At 41.3% G+C, this 27,118-nt stretch overlaps 1 long non-coding RNA gene across 1 annotated transcript in view; it reads right to left on the bottom strand.

The window, feature by feature from the left end:
• Positions 1-8,834: 8,834 nt before the first annotated feature.
• Positions 8,835-27,118, bottom strand: part of LOC126501873 (uncharacterized) — a 53,866-nt gene continuing 35,582 nt past the window's right edge. Inside the window, exon 3 of the long non-coding RNA XR_007591814.1 lies at positions 8,835-8,927. This is a non-coding gene — a long non-coding RNA (uncharacterized lncRNA). The remainder of the gene's footprint in view (positions 8,928-27,118) is intronic.

Consider the following 27,118-nt stretch of genomic DNA (forward strand, 5'->3'; position numbering starts at 1 on the left):
ATGATATTGTTACAAGCTTATGGGGGCCAGGAAATAAAATGTGGTAATTTGAATATTATTGGGCCCCCTAATCACCTAGGTAGCAGCACTATTAGGAGGTGTGGCTTTTTTGGAGTGGGTATGCCTTGTTGGAAGACATATGCCACTGTGGGGGCAGGCTTTGAGGTTTCCTGGGCTTAGGATACTGCGTAGTATCTCAGTCAACTTCCTGTTGCCTGCAAGATATAAGACTCTCAGCTGTTATGCCAGCACCACATCTGCCAGCACGTCACCATGCTCCCCGCCATGATGATACTAGACTGAATATGTGACTGTAAGCAAGCCACGCCAATTAAATGTTCTGCTTATAAGACTTGCCATAGTCATGGTATCTCTTCACAGCAATAAAATTGCCTAACTAAGACAGGGGATATTTGTAAATAGCTAAGCAGTTCAGTGCTTGACATCTAGAATTCACTCTTGGTTTTCTGGGCTCCAAAGGGCCCAGGCAGCTCCTTTCCTCTGGCTCTGACATATACAGCACGTACAGCTTACCACAGAATGGAGCATGCCTGAGTCTATTAACTTGCCGCTGCTCTTGGTGATCATTACACGGTTCATGCATCTCCCACATGCGGGTTCTCTATGGAAACCAAGGCTCTACTGTCATCCGCGGCCCCGTCTGGCTTCTCATAGTGCTGAGCTTCAGTTGCTCTTCGTGACTGCTTTCACCTGTACCTTCCATGCCACCAGAAACTGGTACCAAGTAGAAGATTCTTGTACAATATCAAATTTGCCTGCCAGCTTGAGTTGCAGACTTTGCCATCCTCCGGACCACAGTTTCTGTATATTGGTCCCCAAAAATATTTCCTAGAATATTTTTCCTCATAATGTTGATATCTTGTTAATCATAGCTGATTCTTCAGCCTTAGCTGACCAGAAACCATAAACATCCCTGATAGCCTTTTTTTTTGGGAATCACAGCTCCAATCTCCTTCTCCCATTCTAAACCCTGTCCAGATATTTAGCTGATAACCGTGGCCCCTCTCCTCACATTCCAGGCCCTGCCCTTCAAAAAGCCCGCCAAGGGTCAGCTCAAAACCATGCCTACAGGATATTTGAAACATGGTCTTATTATTTCCACCTGATAGGATTTATTGCATCGGCAGAGGAACCCAATTACTGGGAATCAATACCTACTAGTCTTTGTTTCCCTCTGGAACTTCTTAAACCAAGCCTCCAAAGTTTACATCTTTCTCACCATTCCCATCTTCTAAGCTCTGTAACTGTTTCGAAATCTCTGAGGATTTAACGGTTTTTTTCTAGCTTACAACTCCAAGTCTTGCCACAATACTTAGTGACAGGAACCAGAGCATGGCCATGGTGGACAAAGGAATGTGTCTTGCTAAGTAGGGCCAGTCCCCAGGCCACTGAAAGGCTTAGGCCACCACCAGGCTGGCCTCTCCCAATTATGTCCACTAGGCTGGTGCCACTGCTTTGTCCAAATACCTGGCAGGCAGGATGGAGATGCCACTGCTCCTGCTGCTTCCACTGCTCACTCTGCTGAGAGAAGGAGAGGGGGAGGGGTCCCATAACGTTGACTGTTGCCTGCAAACATGATGGCCAAGCCTGGGATACCAGCAGGGCTACTAGCAGAGAAGGCAGGGTAGTGTACAGCCTTTTGGAGATTGTGCTACCCCTGGAAATGCTGCCCGACCACACAATCATCCTGACTATCAGCAACAGCAAGATATACAAGATGATGGATGGTTTTTTTTCTGGATTAAGTCTCCTTGAAAGACTTCCATGGTCCATGCTGCCGCCAGAGGCCATATTGGTGTCCCAGGTCCATACTGCAGTTAACGGCCATATTAATATCCATGTTCTGTGCTGCAGTCAAAAACCATGTTGAGAGACGGAGCTGGGAGGCGCCCGCGCCGGCAGACGGAGCTGGGAGGCGCCCGCGCCGGCAGACGGAGCTGGGAGGCGCCCGCGCCGGCAGACGGAGCTGGGAGGCGCCCGCGCCGGCAGACGGAGCTGGGAGGCGCCCGCGCCGGCAGACGGAGCTGGGAGGCGCCCGCGCCGGCAGACGGAGCTGGGAGGCGCCCGCGCCGGCAGACGGAGCTGGGAGGCGCCCGCGCCGGCAGACGGAGCTGGGAGGCGCCCGCGCCGGCAGACGGAGCTGGGAGGCGCCCGCGCCGGCAGACGGAGCTGGGAGGCGCCCGCGCCGGCAGACGGAGCTGGGAGGCGCCCGCGCCGGCAGACGGAGCTGGGAGGCGCCCGCGCCGGCAGACGGAGCTGGGAGGCGCCCGCGCCGGCAGACGGAGCTGGGAGGCGCCCGCGCCGGCAGACGGAGCTGGGAGGCGCCCGCGCCGGCAGACGGAGCTGGGAGGCGCCCGCGCCGGCAGACGGAGCTGGGAGGCGCCCGCGCCGGCAGACGGAGCTGGGAGGCGCCCGCGCCGGCAGACGGAGCTGGGAGGCGCAGGCAGGCAACGACGGCTGCCGCCGAGACTGGAGGGGACCAGCGCAGCGGCAGAGGTCGCAGGCGGCAGGGACCAGCGGCAACACCGAGAGCAGATCGCCCCACTACAATTAAATCAAAGAGGTAGGCCTTTGGTTGGCGAGGGCCCTGGCAAACGGGGAGCCGGGACCGGTTCCGGAAAACCCTTCTTAGGGGTGAGAGGGTTCTTGGCCCCCAGCAGGAGCCAGGAAACAGAGCGAGGGCAATTAGTAAGAGAAGCCTCTGGCCAGCAGAGAAACCTGATCTGATTTTAAAAGACCAATTAGATAGCATTGAAAGGAGGAGATGGGCAGGCGCCAAGGCAGAACATCACCCATTAATCAGAAAAACAACATGAAAACACCAGATCCCAAAGATCTTACAACAGAAAGATTTGAACACCCTAACACAGAAGAAGTGGAAAAAATTGACTTTATGAAAGCAATAGAATCCCTTAAAAAATATGTAATAAACACCCTTATAGAAATGGATGAGAAGAATAACAAAAAGTTCGAAGAATTAAGTAAATATGTACATGAGACCCTGGGAAACCAAGAAAAAACGATCAAACAGGTAATGGAAACAGTGCAAGAATTGAAAACTGAAAGGGAAGCAAGGAAGAGAACACAAAGGGAAGAACAGCTGGATATGGAAAATCTAGGCCAACGAGCAGAGTCTACAGAAACAAGCATAATCAATAGACTACAAGAGATAGAAGAAAGAATCTCAGATGCTGAGGACACCATAGAGAAAATAAATGCACTGATCAAAGAAAACAGCAAAGCCAACAAATTCTCATCACAAAACATTCAAGAAATATGGGACACAATAAAAAGACCAAACCTAAGAATTATAGGAATAGAAGAAGGAGAAGAATCACAGCTCGAAGGCCCAGAAAATATTTTTAACAAAATTATGGAAGAAAACTTTCCCAACATAAAGAAAGTTATCCCCTTGAATATTCAAGAAGCATACAGAACACCAAACAGACTGGATCAAAGAAAAACTTCCCCTCGCCATATAATAATCAAAACACAAAATAGACAGGTTAAAGAAAGAATATTAAGAGCTGCAAAGGAAAAAGGCCAAGTAACCTATAAAGGTAAACCGATCAGAATTACACCTGACTTCTCTATGGAAACCATGAAAGCCAGAAGGTCCTGGATAGAGGTACTTCAAAAGCTAAGAGACCATGGATGCAAACCCAAACTTCTGTACCCTGCCAAGCTAGTGTTCACTATCAATGGAGAAAACAAGACATTCCAGGATAAGAACAAATTTAAACAATACGTAGCCACAAATCCAGCTCTACAGAAAGTAATAGAAGGAAAATCGCAACCCAAGGAATCCAACAATGCCAACACTGACTACAATAACTCAGGCATCTAGTGAACCTTCACCAGCACAACTCAAAGAAGGGACACACACACAAACTCTACTACCAAAAAAACAATAAGAATAACCGGAGTAAACAACAATTGGTCATTAATATCACTTAATATTAATGGTCTCAATTCACCTATAAAAAGGCACAGGCTAAGAGATTGGATACGAAAACAGGATCCAACATTCTGCTGTTTGCAAGAAACACATCTCAACCACAAAGACAGGCATCTACTCAGAGTAAAAGGTTGGGAAAAGGTCTTTCAAGCAAATGGTCCTAAGAAAAAAGCAGGTGTGGCCGTACTAATTTCCAACAAAACGGACTTCAAACTAAAATCAATCAGAAGAGATCGAGAAGGACACTTTATACTCATAACAGGAACAATTCATCAGGATGACATCTCAATTCTGAATATCTATGCCCCTAATATAAAAGCACCCACTTATATAAAAGAAATATTACTAGAACTCAAGGCAGACATCAAACCACACACACTAATAGTAGGAGACTTCAACACACCTCTCTCTCCAATGGACAGGTCAATCAGACAGAAACCTAATAGAGAATTAAGAGAATTACTGGAGGTAATGAAACAAATGGACTTAACAGACATCTATAGAACACTCCACCCAAATAGGAAAGAATATACCTTCTTCTCTGCAGCTCATGGAACCTTCTCAAAAATTGACCATATACTCGGAAACAAAGGAAGCCTCCACAGATACAAAAGAATATCAGTGTCCACCTGTGTCTTATCAGATCACCACGGATTAAAGTTAGAAGGCAACAACAATGCTGCCCCCAGAAAGCCGACAAACTCATGGAAACTGAACAATCAACTACTGAACCACACCTGGGTGAAGGAAGAAATTAAGAAGGAAATTAAAGTCTTCCTTGAATTTAATGAAAATAAAGAGACAACATACTCAAACCTATGGGACACGATGAAAGCAGTGCTAAGAGGAAAGTTCATAGCACTAAGTGCCCACTTAAAGAAAACGGAGAAAGCATACATTGGGGACTTAACAGCACACCTGAAAGCTTTAGAAAAAAAAGAAGCAGATGTGCCCAGAAGGAGTAGAAGACTGGAAATAATCAAACTGAGGGCAGAAATCAACAAAATAGAAACACAGAAAACAGTCCAAAGAATCAATGAAACAAAAAGTTGGTTCTTGGAGAAAATCAACAAGATAGACAAACCCCTATCCAAACTAATTAAACAACAGAGGGAGAACACGCAAATAAATAAGATCAGAAATGAAAAGGGGGACATAACCACAGACACAGAGGAAATTCAGAGAATCATTAGATCTTACTACAGGAGCCTGTATGCCACAAAACTGGAAAATACAAAAGAAATGGACATCTTTTTAGATAAGTACCATATACCAAAGCTAAACCAAGACCAGGTGAAAGATCTAAATAGACCTGTTAGTCGCGAAGAACTTGAAGCAGTTATCAAAAATCTGCCCTCTAAAAAAAGCCCAGGACCAGATGGTTTCAATGCAGAATTCTACCAGAACTTCCAAGAAGAGCTAATACCTATTCTCCTTAATGTATTTCACAGTATAGAAACAGAAAAGTCATTGCCAAATTCCTTTTATGAAGCTACAGTTACCCTGATACCAAAACCACACAAAGACCCAACCAAGAAAGAGAACTACAGGCCTATCTCACTCATGAATATCGACGCAAAAATTCTTAATAAAATACTGGCAAACCGAATTCAAGAACACATTAGAAAAATTATCCATTATGATCAAGTAGGCTTCATCCCAGAGATGCAGGGCTGGTTCAACATACGCAAATCTATCAATGTAATCCACCATATAAATAAAATGAAAGAAAAAAACCATATGATCATTTCATTAGATGCTGAAAAAGCATTCGACAAAATCCAACACCCCTTTATGATAAAGGTATTGGAGAGACTAGGGATACAAGGGTCATACCTAAATATAATAAAAGCTATTTACAGCAAACCGACAGCTAACATTAAATTAAACGGAGAAAAACTCAAAGCCATCCCACTAAAATCAGGAACAAGACAAGGATGTCCACTCTCTCCATACCTCTTCAATATAGTGCTTGAAGTTCTAGCAATAGCAATAAGACAACATAAGGGGATCAAAGGGATTCGTATTGGAAAGGAAGAAGTTAAGCTTTCGTTATTTGCAGATGATATGATAGTATACATAAGCGACCCCAAAAACTCTACCAAAGAACTCCTACAGCTGATAAACACCTTCAGTAATGTGGCAGGATACAAGATCAACTCGAAAAAATCAGTTGCCTTCCTATACAGTAAGGATAAGGAAACAGAGAGGGAAATCAGAGAAGCATCACCTTTCATGATAGCCACAAAGAGCATAAAATATCTTGGGGTAACCCTGACCAAGGAAGTGAAAGATCTATATGACAAGAACTTTAAGACTTTGAAGAACGAAATAGAAGAAGACACCAGAAAATGGAAGGATCTCCCTTGCTCTTGGATTGGGAGGATCAACATAGTAAAAATGGCAATTCTTCCAAAAGCAATATATAGATTCAATGCAATCCCCATCAAAATCCCATCAAAATTCTTCACAGATCTGGAGAAGACAATAATCAACTTTATATGGAAAAATAAAAAACCCAGGATAGCCAAAACAATCTTATACAATAAAGGAACGTCTGGAGGCATTACCATCCCTGACTTCAAACTCTATTACAGAGCTACAGTATTAAAAACAGCTTGGTATTGGCATAAAAACAGAGAAGTCGACCAATGGAACCGTATAGAAGACCCTGACTTTAATCCACAAACCTATGAGCAACTGATTTTCGATAAAGGAGCTAAAACTATACAATGGAAAAAAGAGAGCATCTTCAACAAATTGTGCTGGCAAAACTGGATTTCAATCTGTACAAAAATGAAAATAGATCCATGTCTGTCACCATGCACAAAACTCAAGTCCAAGTGGATTAAAGACCTCAATATCAGTCTGAACACACTGAACCTGATAGGAGAGAAAGTGGGAACTACACTACAACAAGTGGGCACAGGAGACCGCTTCCTACGTATAACATCAGCAGCACAGACAGTAAGGGCCTCATTGAATAAATGGGACCTCATGAGACTGAGAAGCTTCTGTAAAGCAAAGGACACTGTCGCTAAGACAGAAAGGCAACCCACTGACTGGGAGAAGATCTTCACCAACCCCGCAACTGACAAAGGTCTGATCTCCAAAATATATAAAGAACTTAAGAAACTAGACTGTAAAAGGCTAATCAACCCAATTATAAAATGGGGCACTGAGCTGAACAGAGATCTCTCAACAGAAGAAGTTCAAATGGCCAAAAGACACCTAAGGTCATGCTCAACTTCCTTAGCGATCAGGGAAATGCAAATCAAGACAACTTTAAGATACCATCTTACACCTGTCAGAATGGCTAAAATCAAAAACACCAATGATAGCCTATGCTGGAGAGGTTGTGGAGAAAGGGGTACACTTATCCATTGCTGGTGGGAATGCAAACTTGTACAACCACTCTGGAAAGCAGTGTGGCGGTTTCTCAGAAAATTTGGGATCAACCTACCCATGGACCCAGCAATACCACTCTTGGGAATATACCCAAGAGAGGCCTTATCATGCAACAAAAATATATGCTCTACTATGTTCATAGCAGCATTGTTTGTAATAGCCAGAACCTGGAAACAACCTAGATGCCCCTCAATTGAAGAATGGATGAAGAAAGTATGGAATATATACATATTAGAGTACTACTCAGCAGTAAAAAACAAGGACTTCTTGAAGTTTGCAGGCAAATGGATGGAAATAGAAAACACTATCCTGAGTGAGGTAAGCCAGACCCAAAAAGAGGAACATGGGATGTTCTCACTCATATTTGGTTTCTAGCCATAAATAAAGGACATTGAGCCTACAATTCGGGTTCTTAGAGAAGCTAAAGAAGAAGGAGAACCCAAAGAAAAACATATAGGCATCCTCCTGAATATTAACCTTCATCAGGCGATGAAAGGAGACAGAGACAGAGACCCACATTGGAGCACCGGACTGAAATCTCAAGGTCCAAATCAGGAGCAGAAGGAGAGCGAACATGAGCAAGGAACTCAGGACTGCGAGGGGTGCACCCACACACTGAGACAATGGAGATGCTCTATCGGGAACTCACCAAGGCCAGCTGACCTGGGTCTGAAAAAGCCTGGGTTAAAACCGGTCTCACTGAACATAGCGGACAATGAGGACTACTAAGACATCAAGAACAGTGGCAATGGGTCTTTGATCCTACTGCATGTAGTGGCTTTGTGGGAGCCTAGGCAGTTTGGATGCTCACCTTACGAGACCTGGATGGAGGAGGGTTTTCCTCGGACTTCCCACGGGACGGAGAGTCCTGATTGCTCTTTGGGCTGAAGAGGGAGGGGGAACGTATTGGGGGAGGGGGAGGGAAAGGGGAGGCGGAGGTGGGGAAGAGACTGAAATATTTAATAAATAAATAAAGAAAGAAAGAAAAATTAAAAAAAACCATGTTGATTCCTGCAGTCCTGGCAAATGCCAAAGATCATATTGATATCTATGATCCATGCTGCTGCTGGCTGCTATGTTCATGGAAGTTTCTTTTGTTGTGGTATGGATGACTGCAAACATAACTGAGAATGAGAGACATTGAAGTTTTTTGTGCTAACCCCTGCTCCACTCCCCACCCCCCAAAACAACAACCAAACAGTCCAGACAGAAAGCTGTTGAAAAGAATCCTTACTTCTGGCAGGGGGGTTGAGGCTGGGAAAGGACTCAATTTTACTTAAGGGACTGACCACCGGGAATTGGACCATGCTCCAATGAGTATATGAACAACACTTGGTATTGTTTATTTATTTGCTTTCTTTCTTCTTCTTCTTCTTCTTCTTCTTCTTCTTCTTCTTCTTCTTCTTCTTCTTCTTCTTCTTCTTCTTTTTTCTTCTCCTTCTCCTTCTCCTTCTCCTCCTCCTCCTCCTCCTCCTCCTCCTCCTCCTCCTGCTCCTGCTCCTCCTTCTTCTTCTTTTGTAGTGGGGGCATGAGGATTGACCTGGAAGGAATAAGAAGTGTTCAGGGTACATTGTATGAAATTACCAAATGATTAATACAAATATTATATTGGACAAAATTGAGTTGAAGATTTAATTGAAGATTTTCAAAGACTGGGTGCCTTGTATATGACTTAAACATACTGGGATGAAACTTGAACTGCCTAATTTTAGACCACTTTCCCAGTTAGTTCTTATTTCCTCAAGGGTCACCTCGCCACATCTCTGAATGCCAAAGTAGTTTACATTTCAGAGGGGTGCTTTGAGAATTAAGTTACTAACGACAAATGTGTTTTGAAAACTACCAGACTTGACAACGGTAAGAGTCACTGATCATTCTGCACATATGACATTAACGGCAAACTCTGTCCACAAAATCAGTATCTATCCACCTGAAAAAAAGTATGACTGATTCCTGAAACAAATATTTCATGATATTAGACACAAAGCAACACTTCACTAGGATCTGCAAGAGATAATAAAAAACAACACAAGCCCTGAAGTTTCCTGAGGAGTGTTTTAGGTTATGCAGTATAGACGGGGGACCCAAAACAGATTTCCTGAAATAGAGTTGGTAGAGATGGGTTTCTTGGAGGCCCAAGTATCTAAGATAAAAGACCCAAGCTAGACAGACAGAGCTCTGATTTGGTGGAAGCTCTACATTCTTCTTCTCAGAGATTCAAGAAAGATGCCTGAAACCAGGAATCCCTACAAGCAGAATTAGAGATGGTGATTTCTGAAGTTTAAACAGAGCTTGAAACTTTCTTATCCAAAGAACAACCCCCCCCCAAAGAAAACATAACTCTTGGGGCATTAGACTGAGTTCTCAAATGCCCCAATCTCTATCAAAGAAAAAATGTGGGTTCAGACAGTGCTACCTGATGTGGCCGAATTAAACTGAGAAGAAATACCCATGCTTGATGAGTGTATCTGTTTACATCTTTTGCCCATCTCTTTTTCGGTTGAGATTGTTTTCTACTACTGAGTTTTTCAGAATTCTGTAGATAGTTTTGATATACGTTCTTACTCAGATATGCGCTTTGTAACTGACTTTTCATATTTCATTTTCTGAACAATTTTTGCAAAGGGCAAAAGTTCTTATCTTGATACATTTCAACTTGTCAGTGCGCATACACAAATATTCATTGCATCTTATTTGTAATAGTCAAAAACTATAAATAATGCAAATGTTGCTAGCAAGTTTATATGTAACTAAACTCGGATATATTCATACAGTGGAACACTGGTTAGTAATGCAAAGAAAGGAGATACTTGCATACACAGAGTGGATACATTTCAAAATAATTATGCGAAGTGAAAGAAGCCAGACTCCCTTCTCCTCCAACACAAAGCATATGTAGGATGTGATTCCATTTATATATAACTCTAGAAAATATAAGCTTGCATGAGGTGACAAGAAGCAGACCTGTATCCTGGGAAGAGAGATTGGATACGGGAGCAGAACTCAGTCATAAACAATCTATGTAAGGGTATGCTACGAGTTGGTAGATACTTTTATTATCTCCATGGTGATTATTTCATAATGACATTGCATGAAAATTTGTATATATTTAAAACCAGACTATGTGCTATAACTATAATATGTGCTGTTTATTGTGTGTGAATAATCCCACAATTAAGCTCTGAAGTCAGTTACTCAGACATTCTAATCATAAAAGTCAGATACAATGAACGATGAAAAACCATGCTAACCTCAGATTTCCCCATGGCCATATTTTACTTTATTGTATAAGTGATTTTATGAAATAAGCTGACAGACATTAAAAGTACGTAAGCACCCCAAGCTCACAGACTCCACGAAGAGTTCTCTGAAAGAACAAATAAGAGTTTACAAATTACTGTGAGTGTGCTACCTGGTCCACATACTCCAGATTGATCCCAGGACACATCCCTGGGCCCTGGTCTTGATCTGGTCTGAGTTTTGGAAAACAGTGTTCCCCCCCCCATGATGGCATATTTCTACTTAGAACAAAACAAACCCCAACTCCCACACCTCCCTGGGTAGAGAGGAGTCAGAAAAGTCTCTCCTATAGATGAGGTTCTTCCTCACCTGGAGGTCAAATCTTCCGGAAAGGAACCACATCTATGAAATTCAGTTCAAGTAAGTTAAGGCCTAGCAGAGTCACAGTAGTGCTAGGCAGAGACAGTCACAACCCAAACAGCTCTATTTGATCTATTGGATGCTAAAACGAAGTTGGTGTGATTGAGTCGTACCATCTGAGAAAGCAAGAGCACTATGACAACTGTGCAGATACTGACGCCGCACGCCCAAGTCAATAGCTCACAGCTTTTTTTTTTTTTTTAACGCTTCCATTGGTTTACTGATTTCTTCCTGGATGAAATCCAAGCACATCTGCATGGAAGGTAAAGCCTTTGCCTCAGCTCTCCGCCAGTCTGCCAGCCTGTTTCCTGCATGATCTTTCCAGTCAGTCATAGTGGAGGGTTTCCAGATTTCACATGTGCTGAGTCTTCTGTCCCAACACCTGTGCCATTTCACTCTTCCGTAATACTTTAGTCCTTCATAAGCCCCCAAAGGAATGATGTCATGGATTTGAAAGTTCAGCACCCTAAAACAGTGGCATTTTATGGGCTGCTGGGCAACACATAATGTCCCTGAGAGAGAAAGAACAACCGGGAAGAGTTAGATTCACACTACGAAGTAGTTTTTCAGTGGTGAAACTTAGCAGTAGAACATCGATTGATGGATTGTCACATGCAACATATTACATTTTATCATAAAGTGCAGACTGAGACAGGACTTTGTGAATAAAAATTTAAGCTATAATTTCGCCTTTTCAAGGGCCACAATGAATCTAAACCAGGCTATTTGGGGGAAACCAAGTTTTGGTATTTAGTACATGAGTGCTTGTATTTTTCAATTACAACTTTATTAAAAGTATAAAACAGTTTAGAGTAAGACACTCAGACATTTGCAGACCTTAAAGCTGTCTTGCACTTGGCTTGAAAATTACGGCCTTACGTTAGAGGAACAGGCTTAAACTGGAATCAATGGGCATTCAGGGAATTGAGCAGTGTTCCTTGCTTTAAGCCCAGGTCTTTCCAGTTTTGAAAGTCTGCGCTCTTTCCATTGCATCACTGCTCCCCAGCTTTGCAGGCTCGCCCTGAGGAGTTGCAGACAGGCATTTGCACAGACCAGAATCTCTAATTAACAGACCAGAAAATGCGCTGGAGGAGGCAGAGAGCAGAGGCCAGACTACTCCACAGTCTGTAAGCTCCACACTCCTGTGAGGCGTGCCAAGCCTAGGCAAAAGCTACCTTCCAGGGAATCATTTGCTGAGGCCACAATTAACTGGACTTGGGCAGCTTAAGAGTGATAACAAGGGCAGGTATTTGACCTCACCCAATTACTTTCAGGAACAGCCGGTATCAAATGCATCTGTGAGGTACCTTCACTTCAATAGAAGCAGAGAGCTTCTAAATGGAGTGATTGTACGCAAGCTTAGAGGAAATCTGAGCCACTGCCAAACCTCAGGAGGATAACAGGCATCTCAGCACAGCCACTGGAGCTATGCAAGGCTAATGCACAGATGCTGCAGGCTTGAGCCTGGCTAAAAACACAGGGAGGTTGCATGGTATATTAAAGTCACTGAATTTTACAGCTAACATCTGGCCTTGAGGACAGCTGTGGTCAGATTTAGTGAAAGACTCCAGTGAAAAACAGTCAAGTCAAATATTTGAGCCTCTCCCATTTGCACTAAAGCAATTTGTTAATCGGTCAATCTGCACTGGGACTAATGTTTACTGGTTTCATTTTACTCCAGGCAAGAATAAACTTCACAAAGGGGGGTTAGACAGTATCCTGTGTGTCTCATGACAGTCTTATTCAAAAAGCACCGTCTTTTCTGTGTGGAGAAATGTGTATTTTATTTTTTAAGAAATTACAATTTTTAAAATTTATGGTTATTCTTGAGAATTTCATAGATGCAGACAATGAAATATGATCACATGTACCCCTGTGTTCCCTTTTCAATGCCCCTCCATAACACTCCCCCAACCTCGTGTCCTTTTCTTCCCTGGATAATCCATTAAGTTCTGTTAGTGTTGCCCATACGTGCATGGGTATATGGTCACCCACTGGGACAGGAGACATCTACCAGTGGGCACATCATTTATAAGCAATAATTCTTCACCCTCCAAAGCCAGCCACTGCCACAGCTCCTCAGTAAGGGGTTGGGCCTGGACTTTTCCTTTAACAGAGCTCAGGTTCCAATCACAGGAGCAATGTAGACAGAGAGAAAAGCGGGTGTGAGCGATCTTCATCTAAGCCAGTTCCCAGAGCTTTAAGATATTTGAACAAACCATTTATTTGGCACAAATATAAATTCATAGCATACTGCATGCATGCAGACAGCTGAGGATCTTATGCCGTGGGGAAGAGAGCTGCAGGTCACAGTGTGTTTTGGACTCTGCAGTCTGTTTCTAATCTCTCAGAAAACACAACATGGATTTAATGTGACCCCGAAGAGCATAAGGAAAACAGGGCTTGCCCTCTCACCCCCCATTTGAAGCTTGTTGAATTTCCCCAACCACATTTGAAATGAATCAAGATGGTTAACAGCTGCCTCGCTTATTAGAAAAACTCTCATTTTAATGATAAATAAACACTTTGTCCAGGGAAAGATTACAAATTCTACCAATCCAAATGTTTGTGTTTCTTGAGCAACTTAGTCATTAGGCCAGAGGCACGAAGCATATTCTAAAACACCGCCCTAGAATCTATCTGTAGACAAAGAGTGAGGAGCAATTAGCTAACACATTGTAGATATCTTCCCATCCTCAAGCGCTAGCTGAGTCATCCACTGTGGAAAATGTTGGGTGTCCTCGACTTTTCCCAGGTGCCCACAGCTACATGGTACAAGGGGCTGGGAGCACACCTCCACCAGCATCTCCTTATGGCTGGGACTTGGAAGGGACCACCAAAACCATTTCATGGTTTTCGGTAAGAGCATTTTCTGGTATCTGGGGACCAAGTTGATTCAGAGAGGTAGGTCGTTGAGAGTTGTTAGGATATTGAATCTTTGAGGAGAGAATGGGTTTCATATCGCTCCCATGGACTTTTTCCTAATGCACAATAGAACTTTGGCACAGCTTTTCTGAGCGACTGCCCTGTCACCTCTAGTACATTTAGTGAGTAGGGTGGTTCTGTCAATTCAAGATTATAATTGTTCTATAAATACCAGATGGGCTAGAAGGGTGGCTCAGTAGTTAAAAGTACTTGCTCTTCTTTCAGAGGACACAGCATTGGTTCCCAGAATCCAAATGGTGGCTTACAACTGTTTGTAATGCTATCTATCCCAGTTCCATGAGATTTGAGTCCCTTTCCTGGTATCAGGTATCAGGCATACATGTGATACACATAGGTCTTACAGGCAAAACACAAACATACAAATATGAATGAATGAATAAGATGGAGAGAGAGAGAGAGAGAGAGAGAGAGAGAGAGAGAGAGAGAGAGAGAGAGAGAGAGAGAGAGAGAGAGAGAGAGAGAGAGAGAGAGAGAGAAGCAAGCACTGGAACAATGAAAATCTTGTGTTGGAAGTTAAATCTTCCTCACTGGAAGTACTAGACCCTTTTACACACTGCCACTCATAGAAGAAGCATTTGAGAAGTACAAAGGATTATTAGAGAGTGACTTTGGTCTATGGGTATAGTTAAAAACAATAAAAACTGACGTTTAAATCATAATCTTCAAAATTGATTTCACTTCACTGTGTAGTTCATGTTCCCAAACAATATTGTGATGGAGAAACAAGATCAACACAGCTAGCTAGTCCAGAAAAAAAAATTGACTAGATTTTCTTTTTCAGTTGAAGGAGGACAATTATAACCCACTCTAAAGCTAAGGCAATTGTTTAAATTTGCTAACATGTGGACTAATGCAACCACTGAGCCTTAAGGCATCAAATCTAAAGCTCTTGGAAAAAATAAAACTGGAAACTCTTACTATGTCATTCCTCAGAAGGCTTAATTGAAAGAAACTCTTTTCTCTATGTGAGGCAATCCATGAAAACAACACAAAGAAAGTTGGATGAAGTACTTTTACAGAAGCGTTATTAAAACAATCACTCAGCTGTAGATATAGGTAAAGGAGAAGATTACAACAAAAACATAGAAAATATTTTTAATAAATTAATGTGACAAAATTTCATAAGGTTGGTGAAAATTATTTCAAGACAGATACAAGAAGCCTACAAAATATAGACAAGATGAGAAAAGAAATTCTTCATGGCATATGATAATTCAAACACAAAAAACACAGATAGAAAAATGGAGATACTGAAAACTGCAAGAGAAAAGGGTCAAGTCAAATATCAAGACAGGCCCATCAGAATAACATCTGATTACTTGACAATAAACTTCTAAAACCAGAGATCCTGGAAAGATGTATTCAAAGCGTGGAACAACCACAAATGCCATCTCAGACTTTTGTACCCACCAAAACTACATAAGCTGAAGAAGAAATGAAAGCTTACATGATTAAAGTAGACCAAAGGAATTTATGATCACTAAGTCAATCTTACAGAGGGTACTAGAAAGAATTATTTAGTCAGAAGAGGAATCTAAACATACTAAAGACACCATAGAGATTAAGTAAACAATATCAGATTAATTCATCAAAAGAGATATTAGAAACTCCATAAAAGGACAAGAATCAAAATACAACTTTCAATAACTCTAGTTATTTATGGTCTTGATTTTTCCAGAAGCAAGACACAGACTAGCAGCTTAGATTAGAAAACGGAATCCATCTTTTTGTAGCCTCAATGAAGCACATCTCACCACAAAAGGCAGAAACAACCACAGGGAGAAAGTTGTAAAAAGACATTACAAGCAATTATAACTAAGAAGCAAGCAGTCAGGCAGGCAGAGCTATTAAAATTCCTGAGAAAACAGTGTTCAAATCAAAAGTAAAAGAGATAAAAAAAATGTCACTTCATGCTCATCCATGAAACATTCCATCAAGAGGACATTATAATTGCAAATATATAAATGTAGAAAACAGGCACACTTAGTTTCATTATAAAATTATCAATTATATCGTGATAGTAGGTGATTTTAATACCCCACTCTCACCAACAGACAATTCATCTGGACAAAAAGGTTAAACAGAGAAACACCAGAGTTGTGGCACAATAAATAAAATAGACCTGGTAGGTATCCTATAGATGATTCTACTTGAACACTAAGGAATACATGCTCTTCTTAGGAACGCATAGAACTCTTTCTCCAAAATTTTTGACATATTAGTATGCAAAGCAAGTCTGAACGAATATAGGAAAGTTGAAATAATCTGGATCCTAGCTAATGACATTGGGATAAAGATAGATACCAAGTGCATCAAAAACTACTGAAAGTATACAAACTGATGTATGGATCAGTGATGAAATCAAGAAAGAAATTATTAAAAGTATAAAATTTAATAAAAACAAATATACAACCCATTAAAATCTATGGGGCAAGAGAAGACAGTCCTAAGAGGAAAGTTTGCATCATTGAGTGCCTGTATCAATAAATTTGTGAGATGACAAAGAAACTAATCAGTGATACACCTTAACGACTTCAACAAGAACAAACCAATCCTCAAAAGAGTATATATGGGAAGAAATAATTACACTCAGAGTAGAAAGAGATGAAATAGAAATAAAAAATGTAAATTATGAGGAAAAACCCTAGTTATCATAAAAGATTAACAAAATTAGTAAATTTTTAGCCAAATTAGCCAAAGAAGGGCAAGAAAAGACTCAAATTAAGAAAATTAGAGATGAAATGACAAGCCATATAATACACACTAATGGAATACAGCCAATCATGGGGATATAGACTCTATTAAGTTGTGAACCTTTCAAAAATGTAGGGATTTTTAGGTGCATATGACCTACCCATACTGAACCAAGATGAATAAATAGGTTTAGAAGGTCCATAACTAGAAATGAGATTTAATCAGTGATTTAAAAAAGTCCCTCAACTAAAGGAAAATGGCCAGAAACAGGTGGGATCACTGAAGAATTCCACCAGAACTTGAACCTACTATTCAAATTATTCTGTTACATAGAAAAGGAAGGGTTCTAAGCTCTTTTTACAAAGCCAATACTACCTTAACACAAAAACCAGATAAAGACACCATAAAAAAAGAAATTACAGAAAAATGTCACTAATGAACATAGATAGCCAAGTTTTTAATAGAATACAATTCGAATTCATCATCACATTAAAAAGATAATTAATCATGACCAAATTGACTTAATTACAACAATTATATGTATTTAACACTAATGAATCGATAAATATAATTCATCACAGAAATAGACTGAAGACAAGAATCGCCAGATCATCTCAAAACATGTAGAAAGAGCCTTTGACAAATTCAACATCACTTCATGATAAAGATCATAGAGTGGCTAAGGATGGAGAGAGTACATTTCCACATAATGGAGTCTATTTATGACAAGCCTATAATCAGCATTCTAAATTGAGAAAAACTTAGCACATTTCCTTTAAGACCTGGAACCAGACAAGTGTGTGTATACTTTCTACCTATATTCAACATAATTTGTAAAGTCTTAGCTAGAGCAATATGAAAAAAGAAAAGGCATATAAATAGGCAAAGAAGTCAAAGTATTCCTTTCAGTGGATGATTGATTCTACACATAGTGGACTCCAAGGACTCAATCAAAAATGATTTGAACTGGTCACTGCATTTAGGAAAATGTCAGAAACAAAATTAACACAAAAAATTAGTAATCCTCCTATATAGTAATGACAAACATATCAAAAAGAAATCAAGGCATAAATCTTATTCACCATAGCTAAAAGTAAACACACACACCCTCACATAAATAACATAAATAACACCCTCCCATAAATAACCCCAAAGAAGGAAATGAAAGACCTCTACAAGGGAAAAAAAAGTAAGACATGGAAGAAAGAAATGGAAGACAGTTGAAAATGGAAAGGCATCTCAAGTTCTTGGACGGGAAAAATTAACAATGAGAATATGGCCGTCCTACCAAAAGCAATCTATAAATTTAGTGCAATCGTAATCAATATGCTGATGCTTTATTATAGACTTAGAAGAAGTAATCAAAAAGTTTAGATGGAAGCACAAAAGACCAAGGATAACCAAAGCAATTAGGTAAAAAGAATCCTGTGGCTGGTAAAACTGTAATTGATTTCAAGTTATACCACAGAGTCGTAGTCATGAAAACTTCATAATACTGTCACAAAAATAGACACTTAGAACAATGCAGTAGTATTAGGGATCAAAGCATAAACTCAAGAGACTACAGTTAACTGACTGACTAAAAAAAGCATGTTTAAGAAATAGTTCTGGGAAAACTGGATTTCAACATCCACAAAATGGAGTTAGATCTTTACCCATCATCCTGCATAAAATTCAACACCAAATAGACCAAGGACCTCAGCACAAAACCTGAGGATCTGAGCCATCTAGAGAAAAAACTAGAGGACATCTTTCAACTTAGAGGCGTTAGTAAGGACTTTGTAAGTCCTTACATCAGTGTAAGGCTTTGGTAACACGGAAAATAACGAGATGTCATGAATCTAAAACGTTTTTTTGCATAACAAAGGATGGGTGAAATTTCACCCACAGAATGAGTGAAAGTCTTGCCAGATCATTCATCTGACAGAGAATTAAGAAAAACTAAACATTAAGAAACTAAACAATCCAATTAAGAGAGTCGTGCACCTGAAGAGAAAATTCTCAAAAAGGTAAAGAATAGTTATCAAACACTGTAAAAAGTGCTCAGAATTCTTAGCCATCAGATAGACGCAGATTAAAACTACTTTCAGATTCCATCTCATTACAGTCACAGTTGCCGTCATCAGCAATATGAATGACAAATAAAGGCTGGCATGGATGTGGTGAGAGGGGGGAATGTTACTCACTATTAGATGTCCCCAAATCGTGGCTTCTCCAAGATTCCAGAGCAGTCACTACAAATCAGGTTTCATCACCATAGTTTCAGGCAATGGCCTTCAGGGGCATCCCTTTTAGGAATTCAACCACTCACACATAGTCTAGGATTAGCAACTGCAACTTCGGCCAAACCTTCACAACCCCAAATGAGAACTCAAGTGAGTTGCGGTCACAGAACCCTAGGAGTAGAGATCCTTAAATCCATTGGAGATAACACGACGCCAGCACAATCTTGGCTTTGGTGTGGTCCTGCTAGGGCTTATACATTCATTTAGTCTTTTCTTCTTATCCTCCCTTTGGGGATGAAAATACTTACTCTGAGTCATGTGTATTGGAAATGTGTAATGACTTTTTCACTTTATAGAGACAGGTAGTTAAGATAGCTTATCATGTACTCTCTTGATCTTGATATTTTCTTTATGAAATTAACATAGTTTTACGTATAAAAATAGTTTGTTCATTCTCATATTTATCCAAATACAGATGCATATATATGTTTCTATGCATAGACCTTGTTTCATAAGAAACCAAATGAAAATAAACCTTTGATAGTCTATATTCAATAGTAAAATAGTTTTGTTACTCTTTAAATGCCCATTAAAGGTATAAAGACCCTAACAATGAAAATATCTTGGGGATTAAATATTCCCAAAGAGACTAAAAATAAACTCATTTCTCAAATACCTATTATTTCTACTTTTACTGCTAAATCACACCTGGGGACAATAAATATGGATTTTTATCAAGTATTTTTACCTACAGTATTTACAAGTCAACACTCAAATAGCACACACACAGGATTCAGTCAGCCAGATTCTTCCGAGAGACTCGACTCAGGCACTTGGCTCTCACCTGCTTCACCCTCAATATACCAATTTGCCTCTGTCACCTGTGTGTGTCTTTTTCATCAGCCTGCCCTCCTTTTGCACCATGATCTATCTAGATTTCTCCAAAATTCAGTTTTTTAATGCTGATAAAAAATGCAATAAAATAATACTCAGAAAAATGTGAAAGAAGATAGGAAGGTGGATTTCTATAGCTTCAGGGCCTTTATACTTCTAAACAGCACCAGCTGTCGTAGGAGAACACTGGGGAAGTTTGTAAGTGGGCCTTTGATGCTGCGTCAATTGGGCATGACCCTAATGGCCTTGCAGCAACACTGTGCCCTAAAAGACAGTGCAGTCTAAGCCAGGGGGCTTTGACTAGTAGGGAAATTTTTCTGCTTCATCCCATGGTTTTCAAATTAAGAACCAGAATACCAAAGTGACAGGTAACCATCCAGACAGAAAAATATTTCCGAGTGAATACCACTGCAAACATTCAAGCTCAAAGAGGCCTTGGTGGAAGAGTGCCAACCTCTACCCAGGCTTCAAGCGGGCCAGACACTGCCTGGGAAATGCCAGCATCTACAGTTATATTTCTAGGTACAGATTTGTTTGTCAGGTGGGAAGCAGGCTTGAGGAGAGCTGCCAAAAGCCAAACTTGGGCCTGATTGCAGCTATATTTGGAGCTGTATGCTAAAGATGTTGTTGGGACCATGATCTTACCGGGAAGTAGGCTTCAACTTTTCATCTAGGGTAACCATCCTTTTATTTTATTATTCAAAAATTTCATACATACGTAGAATGTATTTTAGTCTTCTCCACCCCCTACTCCTTCCCTTTTCAAAGCATTCTAGCCAGCACTAGAGTCTATGAGACTTGTAGTCAATGGCTGAACTGAGATATATTTGACCTCAAAACTTATGCTATTAAGAATACTACCAACCATGCCTCATTCTGACTAGTTTGCAGTCAGAAAGTCTGACTAGTTTGTTTCTTTAGAAGTGAATCCCGTGTCTCTGTGGTCAGCATTTCATATTTGCAGCCTCCTGCTACACTTGCGAGGTTGAAAACTGGCAGAAAACTCTAACTCTAGACCTTGGAATGGCTACAGCTTCCTGGTCACCTCACAGTATGTCTTGACACTTCTCTGTCTTTTATTTCCTCACTATGTATTCAGCAAGCAATAATATAAAACCTTCACATTTCTCGAGGCTATTCCATATCTATCTTTCTCCCTTCATAAGGTGACCTCATGTCCTGCATCATTTTTGAATATTGAATTACCTATGGAATACTACCTTGCAGATACTCCATTCTCAAACCATCTAGCTGTTTTGTGGTCCTCTCTGCTTCCTCCTGAACTCAGATATGTCACTTGTCACTGTTTTCTCTTCGCTTTCAGTCTATCCTGATCTACCACTTCATTTCCTTTGGTTTATAAAGTTAGTCAAGTATCTGTCATGAAAAAAAAATTTAAACCATTTCCTTAGCAGTATAGTTTTATTCTTGACGTAGGCCTTTTCACTTGTGAACTAAGCACCCAGAAAAATTGGAAGATATTTTCTCTCTAAAGCTTTTGCTGCCAATTCTCATCTTAAATCTTTATAAATAGCATACCTTTACATTTTTTAACATATTTGTATTAATCATTTTAGAATTTTGTACAATACGTTTTGATATTATTTATCACCAACTTCTCCTCTTACCTTCTCCCAGATTTACTCCAATCTCCCTACCTTCCCATTTTTGTGTCCTGTTTTAAAAAAATGTAATAACCCATCTCCTCCAATTTATGCTACACATATAGTTCTCTGAGTGGGTACATCCACAGGAGTGGATTCGACTTACAAGGAGCCACACCCTTAAAAGGAAGTGAAGTGCCTTCCCCCAGAATCCATCAACCATCAGGAACTCCTCAGTTAGAGAGGAGGCTCAGGAATTTGTTCCCCACTCCGTGTTAGACTGTGGACTAGCTTGACTTGACTTGTGTACAAATTGTGCAGACAATCACATGAGTGCAAGAATCATGTTTGGTCTAGAAGATAATATTTTGTTCCACTTCTCCTTGACCTTTGGCTCGTAGAACCTTCTGTTTCCTCTTCCAAAATGGTCCCTGAGTCTCATGAGGAGAGGGGAGTGGTAGACTTGCCTCATTCATGGCTGAGCGTGCTACACATGAGACACGAGACCATTCTTTGTACCTTGAGCAGTTGTGAGTTTCTGTGTTAGCTACCATCCATGGCATGAAGAAACTTCGTTTATGAGTCCTAAGAGCTGAACAAATCAACTGGTAAGATTATATGAATTTAGAGGACAATTTGAATTTGATGTTATGTTCATTTAATAGAATAATGTTGGGCTTACCTCTGGAGCCTGTAATTCTCTAGCCATGGGTTCTTGGCCAGATTTACAGCACAGGCATATGCTTCCTCCTCTGGAATGTTTCTTAAATCCAATCAGAGAGTGGATGAGTACCCCTAGAATAGCCATGCCATGATGGCACTGATGGGTATAGCTTGCTATGACAGTTGTTACTGTAGTCCTCAGGGTTCCAAGCTGGATAAGATTTCTGTTTATTTCCCCCTCCCAATCCTATCACTCTGCCTTAGCACCTTCTAGTACAATGAGAGGTAGCCAAGAGGGTGGAAGCTTCCTGGCCAGCATCAGCTCAGTATCTCCATGCCCTGTGACTCATATGTGTGGTATTTCAGCAATAGTGTTTTGTTTTTTCTTTTTCTTTTCTTTTTTTTTCTTTTTTTTTTTTTTTGCCAAGTTCTTCTGAGCAACCAAGAGCAAATAACAATAGCTTGTATTGTTTTGAGGATTTCCAGGACACCTATGATAGCAATTCAAGGAGATATGTTTCATACCAGGTACTGATTTTGTCTGCTTTACTTGGCAACCAATGGCTTCTGAAATGAGCATGATACTCTGTGTATGGTAACTCCAATTAACCTCTTTTGTATGATAATAAATACGAAGCTTACAAAATAGAGGGTTTCCCCACAGCTCTTCCAAATATACTCAGAATTAAGGTTCTGATTGACATTTCAATTTAAATGCTTATTTTTGTGTTATTTTCTTTGACTTTTTTATAATTTCATGTATTTTTATTCTGTTTGAAATTCTATATACACGTGGCTTCTCATAATGACTCCTTACTCACTTTGTCTATCTCCAAATGTGCTTTTTTTCTTCTTCTTTCCTCCTGATACACCATCCTCACACATGCAATTTACATCATGGAAACATTGGTGCCACTGTTTGGATCTTGAAGATTATTTAGGGTTCCATGTATTAGGGCCTAGTCTCCAACCTGTGGTGATTTTGGAAAGAGGCAGCATCTTGAAGTTTAAAGCCTTGTGGAAGGATATTGTCACTGGGATGGTATTCCTTGTAGAATAGCCAAAAAGCCATTAGTTAATCACTTTTCTTTCAACCTAAGCACTTTAAAGACAATTTCCACTTCCTTCATATGCGATTTGCAGACTCTTTCCCTAGCTTTGCTCCATGCTTCTTCTCTGACCCACTCTGACTCTGTTCCACCCACCAGGCTAATGTGAACCTCCCACTCAGTTGTATTAAAATAGCCTCCTTTTTGGACTCTTCGTTATTGAAAGACCAATTCCAAGCTCTTAAGACATCAAGTGCAACTCTTCATATTGTATAGGCAGAGGCCAGGGCTCGCTTTGCCTCCAACTGTCGCTTGCCAACTCTCTGTGAAGCGCTCCAAGGGAGCCTCACAGAAGTGCCTGCTCTGCTGACATGAAAGTTGAACATGTATACACCAGCAGTAGGGTGATGTAATCCCATCCAATTTTCACAGATAATATCCAGGGTGAAAATGTTTCCAAACCACAGCTGAAAGACACATGTGGTTTTATTCGGCATAAAATCCAGTAAGTAATTAATACTCAACTCTGTCATGCTCCTGGAAGCTGGCTCTCTTGCAGTTATAGAGAGTGATGGGGAGACCTCTATGGTCTGTGCTGACTCCCTCTGGCCCAGCAGGGAATGCCAATACCCCTTTCATACATACTCGGGGCAATCGTACGGCCTGTCTGGATGCCTCGGAGGTTTGTGGAGATGTGTTAGGGATTCTGGATGGTTACCCAGAGCACCTTGAATCAGGGGCCATCAGGAGTTGTTTTTGAGACTGACTGCTCTCTAATCCTGTCCCCCCAAAAATGTACACTGCTGAAGACATTCTAGAAAAAAATACAAAAACATGCTGAAAAATTACATCACACTAAAGGTATCAGATTTTAGGGAATCATCTGAAGTGACTACTGTAGAGCAAACTGCAGAAATGGTCGGTCTTTAGCAATGTCCATGGAAAGCTCATTTCTGTCTTTGCTTCTGCCCTCTCTCTCTGGAAATATTCACTTCATACCCAATCCCATCTCCAGCTGCTCTCCAAATAATCAGCTTGAGAACTGTCATCAATAGAGTATAACAAATTTTTGACTTTCAATCAAATTTTAATTTTTGCTATTTTGGAAACACCAGTCAGAAGCAAAGTGGCATTATAGACTCTCATCCCAGAAGAAACCCATGAGCACTTGAAGTTTTGCCTGTAGTTTACAGAACTCAAGGACCATTGTTCTCCTAACAAATTGCCCCAGAGGCCCCCCGGTGTGCTAATGGGTCTCCAGGAGGACAGTTAGTATCTGTAGACTTTCCACCATTCTTCCTCTTTCCTATCGGTCTTCAGGTTGACTTATATCTTTCCTGATGGTTCTTTTTGTTCTCCCTTTGAGCAATGCCCCCAAAGCACATTTATTTGGCTCTGCATTTAGCTCAGCAGGTTTTCCCAGAACCATGAACCATTGTATCCTTTAAGCATGGGAGTTTTCCTACAGCTCAGTGGCTAGACACTCATAAAAATGTGCTCCCAATCAAATTTCTGAGAATGTATCTTGCATATATTTGTCAAATTATATAATCACACAGCTTTAATTGTTAGGTGTCTAGATATCACACAGAAAGGCCAGTCAGTTTTAGACCAAGACTAAAAAAGGCTAGGACCTGACATGAGGTTCCCATAGGAATGGGGCAGCTGTTTTCCTGGGGCCAGTCAGCAGTGCGAAAGAAAGTGTATGGTATCTGCTAGCGCCCATTGCAGACTAGCCAGACACACAGACAGGCAGCAGGTGCAGACGACTGACCGCAATCCCAGCCAGGCAAGGAGCAAAGCCAGGACAGCACACTCATTCAGTCTTCCATTGAAGGAGACAGTTTTCCCTGTGTTTCTTCTAGCTTCCAGATGCTCAGAAAGAGACAATTAATTGTTGGAAAACTGAAACATTCAGTCACAGTTACCTTCACACAGCTTCCCGTCTAACAGATAGTAAAGATAGGGTTATGTTTGATTGTTGGGTTTGTCTTGATTATCAATTTGATTGTATTGAGATATTGAAATGTATTTTCAAAGCACACTTCGGGAGGAATCTGTGAGAGCTTTCAGAGGAAAGAAAGACTTGCCCCAAATTTGGGCGTCAGTCCCACATAGAATAAAAGGGGGAAAAGCTGTGACATCCCCCGTTGCCTGTGATTCTCCCTCTTGCCTGTCTTCCTCCCCTCCCTTGCCAGCATGCTCTGAGTTGCTCTTGTCAGTCATGCTTTTCCCATCATAATAGACCAAAAAGGCCCAAACCTATCTTTCCTCCCTTATGTTTATTGCTCACGCAGTGTAATTTTACCACCGTGCTAAAAAGACTAGGAGCATGACCATGGAGCCATGCAGGTAAGTACAGTACAAAACACAAGGACTGAGGAGACTATCATAGACTGGACTTACTTTTGAAGTAAAGAATACCATTCAAAGAAGGATCCCTCTGAGAAGGGTCACCAATGCTGATTACACACACACACACACACACACACACACACACACACACACACACGAAAAGAATCATGTGATTAAACAGAAGTAAGCCCTTGAACCATGCTCTCTGAAGTTGGTGAACTTGTCTTGTACAGAGAGTTGTCACTCCATGTTCCTTTGACCCCCAGGCTCCTCCTTCTCTCCTAGAGCAGCAAAGAGCACCATCTCTTCTTTGAGCAGTATTCCTTCCCATTCCTGTGTTTAGGAGGAAATAAACACGGTCTCCTGTGTGCTATCTTGTACACACGGTGAGCCAGCCTTCCTTTGCATCCTGTAGTTGACTGAGAGAGCTGGAATCTGAGTCTCTGTTGGATTAAACAACTCGACTCCAGGACCCTGGGTGAGCATGCGGAGTTTGAGCACATACATCTTCTGGGACCAAATCCAGCCGGACATCTGCCTGGTGATTCTCTGTAGTTAACAGGATCCCTTCTAAGTGTTTCTTAAAGAACCCACTGCTGAGTACTCTTAAACTTGGAGTATCACTCTTACTCAGAGATCTATGATTCCAAGTGTAGGCAGCTCACAAGGGGCTATGGGACTAGGTCCTGCAGCCAGCTTTTCTGTGTGTAAGACCCATGGGAAATATCTGAATCATTGAATACACCAAAGGTCTCTCTGAAGCAGAAGGAACAAGTGAGGCTTGTTCTTTCAAAAGAAGCCTTTTTAAAACAACAAGCTTTTCAGCGTGTTTTGATGCTGGAGCGCACACTTGGCTGGTTGGTTGCGGATCCAAGCAGGGGAGGGAGGCATGCAGCCTGTGGTTCCTTTATTTGCCCATAGCTTCGTGAAGATGCAGCTGGAAAACAAATCTCCGTCCTCTCGGAAACACTCGCCTACCTTCGTGCAGTGGCCAGGCAGCCTTCTTGAGGCAGTGAGCTCCGAAAACAGTATCTGTCTTGTGTGTCGCAGTGACATCATACAGGTACTCTGATCTCTTAAACAGGGCGACCTACTACTGACCCCTCCCTCTGGGGGCAAAATCCAGTCAGGTAGCTGCCTGGCGGTTCTCCTTAGCCATAGTGCCGCTTCTGAATGCTTCTCAAAGCGCTGGCCTCCTACCACGAGCAAGCTCTGGAAATGACTTTTGCTGAGAGATCCCGGGTGCCTGCCTCCAGCGTTTGCTTTGCAGGCTCCTGGAAACAACTGCATGTTTTACTCAGCTCACTATTTTTGTAGCCAGTTTCTAAGTCCCAGATGACGCGCGTTAAATGGGTTTCTGAGGCGTATGTGCCGCCTGTTTATGAGCCATGCTGGAAAACAGCCTTTCAGGGGGAAGGTTCCCCGTTTAACGCGTGGGTAAGTGTTTCAGGGTATCTGGGATTTTCGTGGTCAGACAGCAGGAGGTAGGTGTTTGACCTGCTTTGGGTTTGAAAGCATTAATGCCGCCTGAAGATGGGAATCAAATCCCCAGAGCTGAGGGCGTTTCCTCAATGCCAGGACTAAGAGGAGTGGGGTCAGACTTTGCATTGCATCTAGTAACCTCTGAGCATCTCCCGCCAC

This window comes from Alexandromys fortis, unplaced genomic scaffold, assembly GCF_014885135.2.
Source record: "Alexandromys fortis isolate MF-2015 unplaced genomic scaffold, M_Fortis_MF-2015_v1.1 scaffold_5, whole genome shotgun sequence".
Lineage (NCBI taxonomy): Eukaryota > Metazoa > Chordata > Mammalia > Rodentia > Cricetidae > Alexandromys > Alexandromys fortis.